Source organism: Bidens hawaiensis, unplaced genomic scaffold, assembly GCF_021521415.1.
Source record: "Bidens hawaiensis isolate Kalapana, Puna unplaced genomic scaffold, B.hawaiensis_p1.1 tig00052353_1, whole genome shotgun sequence".
Lineage (NCBI taxonomy): Eukaryota > Viridiplantae > Streptophyta > Magnoliopsida > Asterales > Asteraceae > Bidens > Bidens hawaiensis.
The window spans coordinates 20,389-32,842 of NW_027499408.1; positions in this window are offsets into that span (position 1 = coordinate 20,389).

The following is a 12,454-nucleotide window of genomic DNA, read 5'->3' on the forward strand; positions in this document are numbered from 1 at the left end:
GAGCTTGTGGACACGTAGGACGTTTTTACTTTTGGACCTAGATTAAAATGTATCAAGACAAGTTACTGTTGTTCGAATATTTTGCCTTATAATATATTGAATTATGTTGATTTATGTTATCTGTGTTTACCCTGCGCGTGCGCGAATGAATGTATTTATTAAATATTGACACCCAATAGTGTCACGAGTAATGGAACAATATGTGGCGCCCCGATGTATAATCCGCCTTTGGTCGGGGTGTTACAGATTGGTATCAGAGCTCGTTGACTTTAGGATAGGTGGTTAGACGTAACGGCCTAGAATACCTAAGAGTCCCTTCTCGCGCATGAGAGAAATCTCATGTTTGCGCGCTTATTGTTAATTACTCGTTATTTATGAATATGCTCGCGCTTGCGCAGTATATGATTTTATTTCGCGATATTTCGATTTTTGTTGAATTTCGATTTTTATTGATTTTACTTACATATTCGTTTGTGGGATTTGAAAATCCGAAAAGTCATGGTGATACATGAATAGTTGATTTTCAATTTCCATTTACGATTATGTTCTGAGGTTGGAGACTTGAAAAGTCATGGTGATACATGAATTGTCAACCTCCAATACTCATTTTCTTGTATATTTTATATTGAAGATTGGAAAGTCATGGTGATACATGAATCGTCAATCTCCAATACTCGTTTACTCGTATATTTTAAATTGGGAATTCGGAAAGTCATGGTGATACATGAATTGTCGATTTCTGATTCGAATTTGTTACCTTTATTAAGTCTGCAATTAGGGTCATTTATTTTACTTTAACTTTTGATAGCATCTAACTCCGTGAAACCAAGCTTTATAAGATTAAAACTTTGCGATAAAAACCAAGATATTAACTAAAATTAAAAACTTTTATAGAATGCCTCCGCTATCTCGCCGATTTCAGAGAAGAGAAGCCTCGCGCATGCGTAGACAGCAACGTTCCCAGGAAATGGCCGCCGCAATAGCCCAAGCCTTAAACCAAAACAATGCTAATACCTCCAGTTATAACATTAAATCCTTTAACGCGGGTAACCCTCCAAAGTTCACAGGTCTTGGAGGAGCCACCGTGATGCTCCAATGGCTCGAGAAGATAGAAAACACTTTCCTCCACACCCAATGCCCCTCAGACAGACGAACCCTATATGCTTCCAGTGTCCTGGAATCCAGAGCGCTTACATGGTGGAATGGAGTAGCTCATGCGCGTGGCGCAGAGGCTGCTTCTAGCATGACATGTGAGGAATTCAAGGAAATTCTTACGCGAGAATTCTGCCCTCCCAACGAAGTTAAGCGCCTGGAGGAAGAATTCTGGAACTTGAAGCAATACAGTGGCGAAGCGCGCGAGTACGCGACGCGCTTCCACGAGCTAAGCTTACTGGTCCCTCACCTTGTTACCCCTTCCCGCCGAGCCATAGAGAAATTCCTTGGGGGTCTCCCCATGGAAATTCAAGATTCTGTATGGGCCAGAAACCCAGTAACCCTCTCTGACGCCATTGAGTTGGCCGCTGTGCTCAGCGACAACCATGTCAGAGCAGGAACCCTGTTCCTGCGGGGAGCTGAAAAGACCAAACTCACCAAGACTGTCCCTGAACCAACAGAAACCAAACCAGAACCCTCAAACCGTAACAACCTCAAGCGCAGGCGCAAAGCTTACGCGCTTACCAACCCGCCCATTGTCCAGCAACCCATCTACCAACCTCCAGTTTACGCGCCTAACCCTCTGTCAGCCTACCCAACACCTCCTGTAGTCCATAACTATGCCTTAACCAATCCAGCACTCCCTGCCCCGCCAACTAAGAAACCTTACACAGGAAATCAACCCTTTTGCCCAACCTGTAGATTTCACCACCCAACCCAAACCCCGTGTCGACTTTGCAACCGATGTGGCCGTACTGGTCACACTGCTGAAAACTGTAGAGTCCTTCCCGCCAATCCAATTGCGCCAACACCACCAGTCTACCCGCAGAACCCACAATCAATCTACCAAAACCCACGACCCAGATCGTGCTTTAACTGCGGTGATCCCAGTCATTTCCGGAACGCGTGCCCAAGGCTACAAGTTCAGATTACGCAAGCGAATCCGGTGAACCAGATTTCGAACCAAGTGACGCGTGGACGAGCTTTTAACATAACCGCGCACCAAGCGCAAGCGAATAATGACGTAGTTAATGGTACATTTTTGCTTAACGGATTTTATGCTTCTGTACTTTTTGATACTGGCGCCGATCGAAGTTTTATTTCTCGCGCCTTCGAGCAGAAGCTTGCGCGACCGCGCAACGATTTAAAAGAAGATTTTTCAGTTGAATTGGCTAATGGTGAAACTGTTTTAATAAACTCAGTGATTAAAGATTGCACGCTTAATCTTAACGAAAACGATTTTCTAATCGACCTCATCCCTATGCCTCTTGGAAGCTTTGATGTTATCATTGGTATGGACTGGCTCTCGAAGAATCGCGCCGAAGTTATTTGCGCCAAGAAGTTGATTCGCATTCCTCGAGAAAATGGTGATCTTCATATCTACGGCGAAAAACCCTCCAGTGGTCTTAAACTTATGTCTTGCGCCGAAGCCCAAAGACTCATGCGGAAGAAGTGTATTGCATTTCTAGCCCATGTGGTTAAACCTGCTGAAGAAAAGAAGCTTCGCGATATCCCCGTCGTGCGTGATTTCCCTGAAGTTTTTCCTGATGATCTTCCTGGTATCCCTCCCGCTCGTGAAGTCGAGTTCCGTATTGATCTTGTCCCTGGTGCTTCCCCCGTAGCTAAATCTCCTTACCGTCTTGCACCCGCTGAGATGCAAGAATTGGCCAGCCAACTTCAAGAGTTGACTGCTAAAGGATTCATTCGCCCTAGCTCTTCGCCCTGGGGTGCTCCGGTGTTGTTCGTTAAAAAGAAAGATGGATCGTTTCGCATGTGTATTGATTACCGCGAGTTGAACAAACTCACCATTAAGAACCGGTATCCCTTACCGCGTATTGACGACCTCTTTGATCAACTCCAAGGTGCCTCTTGTTTCTCCAAGATTGATCTCCGCTCTGGCTATCACCAGTTGCGCATCCGCGATGAAGATGTTCCGAAGACTGCTTTTCGTACTCGCTATGGCCACTTTGAATTCTTGGTCATGTCCTTCGGTTTAACCAACGCACCCGCCGTTTTCATGGATCTAATGAATCGGGTGTGTAGGCCTTTCTTGGATAAATTCGTGATTGTGTTTATCGATGATGTTCTGGTGTATTCTAAGACCAAGGCCGAGCATGAGCAACATCTTCGGTTGGTGTTGCAAAAGCTTCGAACCGAGCAGCTCTATGCTAAGCTTTCCAAGTGTGAATTCTGGTCTGATGAAGTACAGTTTCTTGGTCATGTTGTAAACAAGATGGGTATTCATGTCGACCCATCCAAAATTGAAGCAATCAAGAACTGGATTACGCCATCCTCTCCTTCCGAGATCCGTTCCTTTCTGGGCTTAGCTGGTTATTACCGGCGCTTCATTTCGAACTTCTCGAAGATCGCTTTGCCTTTAACAGCTCTAACGCACAAAGGTAAACCGTATATTTGGGGCTCGAAGCAAGAAGAAGCCTTTCTAACGCTCAAGCGTTTGTTGTGTGAAGCTCCTGTTCTTGCGCTACCCGAGGGTAATGATGATTTTGTCGTGTATTGCGATGCATCCAACCAAGGTCTCGGTTGTGTTCTTATGCAACGAGGCAAGGTTATCGCTTACGCATCAAGGCAACTTAAGGTTCATGAAAAGAATTATACAACTCACGACCTCGAACTTGGTGCAGTTGTTTTTGCCTTGAAGATCTGGAGACACTACCTTTATGGTACTAAGTGTATCCTCTACACTGACCATAAAAGCCTTCAGCATATCTTTGATCAAAAGGAACTCAACATGAGGCAACGCCGATGGAACGAACTCATCAGCGATTACGATTGTGAGATCCGGTATCATCCTGGTAAGGCTAATGTGGTAGCCGATGCGCTCAGCCGAAAACCCTGCCAGCTTAACTGTATCTTGCCGCGCACCCAGCTTCACTTCGCGCCGATTCAAAGCAACCTTGAATCGCGTATTCGTGAGGCGCAGCGCGCATCCATCAGTAATGGTAACCTTCGCGCCGAGCTAGCGTGTGGCGCGGAAGCACTCTTTGTGCCTAATCTGAGTGGAATTCTCTGCTATCTCAATCGCATCTGGATTCCCTTTGATGAGAATCTTCGCGCTGATATCCTGAGTGAAGCGCACAAATCTCGGTATTCTATTCATCCTGGCACTGATAAGATGTACAAGGATTTGCGCATTACTTATTGGTGGCCCGGTATGAAAAAGGATATTGCTGTGTTCGTAGCTAAATATCTGACTTGTTCTAAAGTGAAAGCTGAACACCAACGCCCATCTGGTTTGCTCGAACAACCAGAAATTCCTACGTGGAAATGGGAATGTGTAGCGATGGACTTTATTACCAAGTTACCTTTGACAGCAAGCAAACATGATAGCATTTGGGTAATAGTGGATCGATTGACTAAGTCTGCTCACTTCCTGCCCATTCGTGAAAACTACCGTGTTGAGCAACTCGCGCAGCTTTATGTCAAGGAAATTGTCTGCCGCCATGGTACTCCTTTGAGCATCATATCCGATCGCGATGGCCGTTTTATATCTCGCTTTTGGAAATCTCTCCAATCTGCGCTAGGAACTCGCTTGGACATGAGTACGGCATATCATCCCCAGACTGACGGTCAGTCTGAGCGAACTATTCAAACTCTTGAGGATATGCTCCGATCTTGTGTTCTTGATTTTGGAGGTAATTGGGATTCACACCTGCCTTTGATTGAGTTCTCTTATAATAACAGCTATCATTCCAGTATCGGTATGGCCCCATTTGAAGCACTTTACGGTCGTAAATGCCGCTCCCCGATTTGTTGGAGCGAAGTGGGTGAAGCTCAAATCACAGGACCCGAACTTGTTCAAGAGACAACCTATAAAATCGCCAAGATCCGTGATCATCTGCTGACTGCCAGAAGCCGACAGAAGAGTTACGCAGATCGTAGGCGAAAGCCTCTCGAATTTCAAGTTAGTGATCTTGTTCTCCTCAAAGTGTCGCCTTGGAAAGGTGTTGTCCGCTTTGGGAAGAAGGGTAAGCTTGCTCCTCGTTATGTTGGTCCATTCAAGATTCTCGCGCGTGTGGGAAAAGTTGCCTACAGACTTGACCTGCCGCCCGCGCTCAGTAATGTGCATCCAACGTTCCATGTATCCAATCTCAAGAAGTGTTTAGCCGACGAGAACCTTCACATTCCACTTGATGAAGTTCAAGTTGATGAAACTATGCATTTCGTTGAGAAGCCTGTTGAGATTATGGATCGCGAGGTAAAGCAAACCAAGCGCAGTCGTATCCCTATCGTGAAAGTTCGCTGGGAGTCCAAGCGCGGAGCCGAGTTTACATGGGAAAGGGAAGATCAGATGAAGATCAAGTACCCGCACCTGTTCTCTGCGCAGCCTACTTCGAGATAAATTTCGGGACGAAATTTCTTAAAGTAGGGGAGACTGTGACATCTGACCCGATCCGACCCGACCCAGGTACCCGTTTCCCTTACCCGATCTCTTTCTTTTATGATTTAATATTTATTTATACTTATACTTTATTTTTAATAATAATAATATATTTTCTCTTTCCGCCCTCTTTTCCCTCTTGTCGCCGTCCCGCCCTTACGCCTTGTTTCCCTCTTTTTTCTTCTAACTCTTTGCTTGTCCTTTGTTCCTTCCCGCCTAAGGTTGTCTGCGCAGCTCCACGCGCCAGACCCCTTACAAGGAATCCTGCGTGAAGACCACCTGTTTCAGCGATACGCGAGACGAACTCTTCTCGCAGCGCGTTAAGAATTGTAACTCTTCTCGCAGCGCGCTAAGGATTTGTAGTTCTTCTCGCAGCGCGCTAAGAATCGTAGTTCATCCCTCGACGCGCGAAGAATTATAGTTCTTCCCGCGGCGCGCTAGGAATTTTAGTTCCTCCCGCGGCGCGCTAAGAAATGTAGTTCTTCCCACGGCGCGCTTAGAAATGTAGTTCTTTCCGCGACGCGTTAAGGATAGTTCTGTCTGCCTTCGCGCTCGCGCTCTCTTGACCTTCTGTGTCTGCCTTCGCGCCTTAGCCTTCTCGCGCTAAACCCTTTGAGTTTTCTTCTGTTTAAGCTAGCCGTTGCTTTTGAGTTGTCTTATCTTTTGAGCTGTTGACCTAATCTGCTTTATGTCTGAAAAGTTACTTTCGGCGCAGCATGCGCACCAACCCCATTGGTTGACAGATAAAGTGACTGACATAATCTTTTGAGATCTGCTTTTGCCATGCTTGACCAGTACCTTTATCTGACCCGCCCATGCTTTTTACTGTTCCCTGTCAGCTTTATCTTGCCTCTACAGCTGCCATATCTTTCCATATCTTTTGCTTTTGGAATCTTTTGCTTTTTGAGATCTTTTTCCCCTTTTCTAGGGATTATGTCTCCTAGGGTTTTCCTATAAATAATAATAATATTTTCATAACACATCACACACAAACACTTAATCTCTCCTGTTCTCTTGCCCCTTGCTCTCTCTGCCGTCTTCCTCTCTGCCTCCGTCTTCCTCCCTGTTCTGCCCTGCTTTTTCGGTAATATATATATTATATATAATAATTTACTTATTAATTATGCTAACTCATAATCAAGACTTAAAACCAATCATTAAAACAATAATCTTTAATTATAGGTTAACTTGTGCTTGTTTAAAGTTGGTTCTTGCTTTATCTTACACCGCATCGTTTATCATGTGAGTAATCTCGTACCTAATCCCTTTTTGCTTTTAATGTTTTGGGATGTTCATGTGTTCATACAAACTTAGAGTCTTAAACTTGTTTATGAGCTTTAGTCGCGCAGTATCCCATGTGTTGAGGACGTTTACTTGGCTGTTTATTTGTATGTGTGTATCATTAACCGCTTTGTTCGGCCTATTCCGCAGTTTTCATGGATCCATTAGATGAACACGGGAGACCTATCGTTTACGGTTTTCTTTGTTTACACTTGCACAGATGTTTTCTCGTTTTTGTGCTCAATTGGGAGCACGGATTGAACTATGAACTATGAGCTATGATCTATCTAGGCTTGATCACAATCTGATTGCACCCTTGTTAAACACCAGACATACACGTGTTGCGCGCAGATTTATTGTTATCTATGTATTGTATTAAACTTGATTTCTCACCAACACGCAAGTGTTTGACGTTTATTTTAACACATGTTCAGGTTTGCTGTAGCTACATTTGGAGCTTGTGGACACGTAGGACGTTTTTACTTTTGGACCTAGATTAAAATGTATCAAGACAAGTTACTGTTGTTCGAATATTTTGCCTTATAATATATTGAATTATGTTGATTTATGTTATCTGTGTTTACCCTGCGCGTGCGCGAATGAATGTATTTATTAAATATTGACACCCAATAGTGTCACGAGTAATGGAACAATATGTGGCGCCCCGATGTATAATCCGCCTTTGGTCGGGGTGTTACATCCATCACCTCCGACCCCCCCTCCTTTCCCTCGGCGTTCAGGCAGCCCCTTTCCTCCCTATAATCGTTTTTCCGGTGACCGGAGGCTGGCCACCAGTGTATCAGGTTCTCTCTCTCTCCGCTTCTCCCTCTCACGCAGCTCCCTCTCTTTCTCTCCCCGTTTTTCCGGCGCATCTGCTGGTGGCCGGAATTGGTTATCTCTCTCGTCTCTCTCTACTTCTCACGTTTCTCTTTCTCACTCGTCGTCTCTCTCTCTCTTTCTCTACCTCTCTCCCTCCGGTTGCGGTTTCCGTCTCCGGCAGGTGCGACTCGTGTCATTCCTCAGTATAGAGCCACGACTCGTGTACGACTAATAGGTAAACTAATTTTGGGCGTTGGTGCTTTCGGTTTCGCTTATAAATTGTTCGGATCTAAATTGTTAATAATGGTTTTTGTTATCGGTTATATTATTTGAAACGAGTATGGATGGGTATTGAATTATTTTGGAATTCGGGAAAAGATAAACGATCGGGTAATGGATATGTTAAGTTCATATGGGTTTAATTATTTTGGTTCGGTTGGTTTGTACATAAGTTGTTGAACGAGAGGTCTCGGGTTCGAGTCTCATCCTAGACCGGTTTTAATATTATTTTTATATTAACAAATTTCGGTTGCTATTAGTATTAATATCAAGACATAAAGATTATTATTAGTATTATTACATATAACATACTATTTTATTTATTAATTGATATTATTATTTATTACTATTATAAATATTAAAGTTGTTATTAATATTATTAAATATCATATTATTATTATTTAGTAAAATCATATTTCTATCATTTATTATTAGCAATAATATTATTATATTTACTTTATGAATTCGTTTAGAAATCAAACCGACATCGAGTATGATATCATTATTTACTATCAATATTATTTATTATTATTATTATTTTAATCAACAACATTTTAATTAATACTAAGATCGTTATTCTTTGACTAATATTATTAGTGCTATACTATACTAGTATTATTAATAATAATTATCGTTATTATTATTAGCATCATTATCTTTTATGTTTAACCAATTTTTAATTACGCATAAATGTCAAGATTAATGCATATAGTTGAAAAAAAAATTATATAATGAAATTGATTTTAAATAAAGTAATGATGTTTGCTAATATATCGTTATTATTATTAGCATCATTATCTTATATATATATATATATATATATATCTAACATACCTTTTAGAAGTATTATTATCATTACTATCTTATCATTAATAATACTATTATAAACTTTATTATCAATTCATTTTTATGAAAACCGAACTCTTGATTTAAAACCCGTCTTGTCTCTATTTTAACATTGGTTTAGTTATTTAAAAGCCCAATAAAATAATATTACTTTACTTTAAATTTATCAATTTAGTACGAGTCCCTAACCATTAACAAACTAACCGGTAACCCGATTAACAACCGAACCTTCTCATTCAATGTTTCCAATATAGTTTCATTATGGTTTCAAGTTCATTAATATATATTACATTATTTATTTTAGCTACGGTGTTTATCGTTTCAAGTTGGATCTGTTCGTTTACCATTCGAGCTTCATTTATTTATCTATTTATTTTCTCGGTTCATCAATCGAGGTGAGTACTTTCATACCCCTTTTTTCATCTTTCGTTTTGGGGTGACATTTCATACTTATCAAACTAAATGCTTTAATTACTTGCATCTTAAACCCACAAACGTGATTGTATACCTTACTTGAATAATTGCTGGATTTGGTGTTGTATGCTTATTTGACTATGCGTTTACAGCTTTTGGATGGTGAAATTATAAATCCTATACCATTTGGCAATGGCAAGGTGTCGTTAACGTATGCTATTAACGATAACTATAAATCCTAGACTACTCGGCATTCCCTTGTAGTTGGGTGGTGCTAATGTAAGCTTATTAGCAACTGTCATAAAATCCAAGACTAATAGCCAATAGCTAGGTGTCGCTAACTTGTTTAGCGATAACTATTTATTCCAATTTATAGCTCTTATTTATTGTTTGTATACAAGTTTTGTGGATTTTCATACTATACACTTATATGCTCAAATTTATGAATTGCTCACCAACCTTTGTGTTGGCAAACTTTATTTTATGAAATGTTACAGGTTTGACTTTTGTTAAACTCGAGTGCTTGACGGAAAACGTTACCAAGACCTTTAGGATATTAGCAAAACGAACAATATAATTATTACTTGTATTCAGTTTGTTTGTGTAGACGAGAAGTGTTGTTTATCGATTTGTTGAAATAAAATGAGTTAAATGAATATTGTCACTTTAAATAGTGTCTTGTGTATTTGTCCAATCACGTTGCACCCCGGCATTTTCCGCCTTTGGTCGGGGTGTGACAGTCGGAGTGGTTGAGTTAGGGTTGAAGATGATGATTTGAAGAGGATGAGAATGATGGGGACCACAATCTCTGAAATATGATATTGATTTGATTTTTTATATAATAATAATAATAATAATGTAATAATAAAGGTTGAAAATTACCCTTTTGCCCTCACATGCATGGCACATGCTTAAACATAACTGGGTTATTGGATGGTCGTTAGTGCAAAGGACAAAAATCGAGTGAAATATGCATATAAAGGATGAAGAGTGAAACTCATTTTCAAAAAGGACCCAATCCATAATTTTATAATTTCAAACGGACAAAATTTGTAATTTTTTCTTTATTTAAATATAACTCACCGTTTAAGTTTACCGTAAAACATCTATTGCATTTTGTATAAGTTAATAAACAAATATTCATTTTATATTACAAAGATGTGTTATAGCTGGTTGTATTATAGCTTTGGTTCAAATATATAGTCTTCTTTTAACTAGAAAGTTGTAGCAAATGTATCAAACGGACTCTAATTGAACTAAAAGTAGCGCCATTAGAACCATCTCATCTAACTCTACGATATTAGATTGTAGGTTTTCGCTTTTTCATTTCTAGCCTTTGGATTTTATAAGTTTGTTCAAATCATTGTGTCTTTTGTTTATTTTCGACATTGTGTGATGTATGAGCATTGTGTTATATATAGGACTATATTATGTTATATTACTTAGGACTGTGTTATATTTTGTTCGATATTGTATTATATTTTATGATATGTTACGTCTTTATAAACTTTTCAGTTTTAAGAGACTTATGTAGGATAACTTTACCTTAATATTATATGTTTCTTACATCGTATAAATCATTAAATATAACATTAAAAAACGAACCATTAACCACATTCATGTTTGCCAATCTAATACCTATCACCATCTCATCATTAAGATGGAGATGTTTTTGGGCCACCACAAGTGAGATATTTTGATAAACTTCCACTTGTATTCAGAGGGTAATAATTGTGTACTTATAAAACCAATAACAAAGGGTGACCCATACGTCTACGATCGCAGACAGTGTTGGTTAGCCCAAGCTCACCATCTTTTGTTTATGAAAATACTCGTCATCTGAAGGCTCAATATGGTAAAACCAAGGTGAAATCAGATTCGAATTCAAAACCTTGGGTCCATGGCCAAAAACTTCACTTTTTCTTCCATGTTGGAAGCATCTCCATCTTAATATTAAGATGACATCTCCATAAATGTCAAAATTGTTAATAGTGTGTATCTTGAAATATTGAATAAGTTGGATGCCAAGTACAAACGAGAAAATGTTGTTATAAAAAACAATACACCAACTTTTGCAACTTTAGGTAAATTATAATAATAAAAAAATCAATTATATATATAGTTTATAATAAAGTAGTCAACACAGATTTAACATATTAAAATTGCTAAATAAGGAAAAAAGAAAAAAAAAGTATAACCCAATTTTGTTTCATTAAAATTCATACATTTCTCTAGAATGTAGGTATTTTAAAAATACTAACCGAGTGTTTGAGTGAGCTTTTAAATTTGTTTTTTGTTTATTTGATTATTGAAAAGAAAAAGTCATTGTTAAAAAGCTTCATTTTGAAGCTTTTGGATGAGCTTTACCAAATACCTTTTGTTTTTCAACAAACAAATAGCAAATAAGCAGGTTTTAAAAGCTCACCCAAACAACCCTTAAGATTATGGGTTGTTATTGAATTCATCCTCTAAATTCATCTAATAATGTTGTGTCAAGCAGTGCTGGTTGAACACTCGTTTATGCCACCTGAGCCTGTTGTGGTTTAGGCGAACGGTGACTTTAACGAATTTTCTAATTTTTTTTAATATAATTTAAGCCTAGGCCTAAAGTTCACGTCATGCCACGTAAGCCGGCTCGCGGCGACGTGTTATAGTGTGCGCAGCCTACGTGGCACGCGCTCACATGGCCTTACAACATTATAGAAAAAATCAATCTTGTATATTCCTTTAAACAAATATACATAATTTTTTTAGAGGAGTTTTATCCTTAGTTACCAAGAAAAATCAATCTTTTCTCTCTCATGTTCAAACCTGAACAAATGCATATATCATATTTTTCTAATATAAATTAGACTAAAACTAATATTTGCCGTTTCAAAAAAAAATAGCAAGAGAGCATTAATGGATTTATGGTAGTCTCCTAGAGTGCTAGAAATGGTTAACATTGCTACCTCCCAAAGGGCTCTGTTAGTCTGTTTATCATGACGAACACGACTTAATTGTGTTTGTTTACTTTTAACTAAACATATGAACATATGTCTTAACTGAATAACAAAATTGATGCAGGAGCATCCGGTCCATTAAGTCGGCCCGGCTCAAACGTTTATTTTTATTTATAAATAAAGTTGTTAAGTCTTTAGTTTCATTAGTTTTTGGTGGAATTTTAATTGAAGAGAACTTTGTTCTTGGAACCTATGGTTCAAATTATCGGTCTTTGATTAACGAACGTGTCATGAGCCATTTGAATGCTTCCGTTCCCGCATC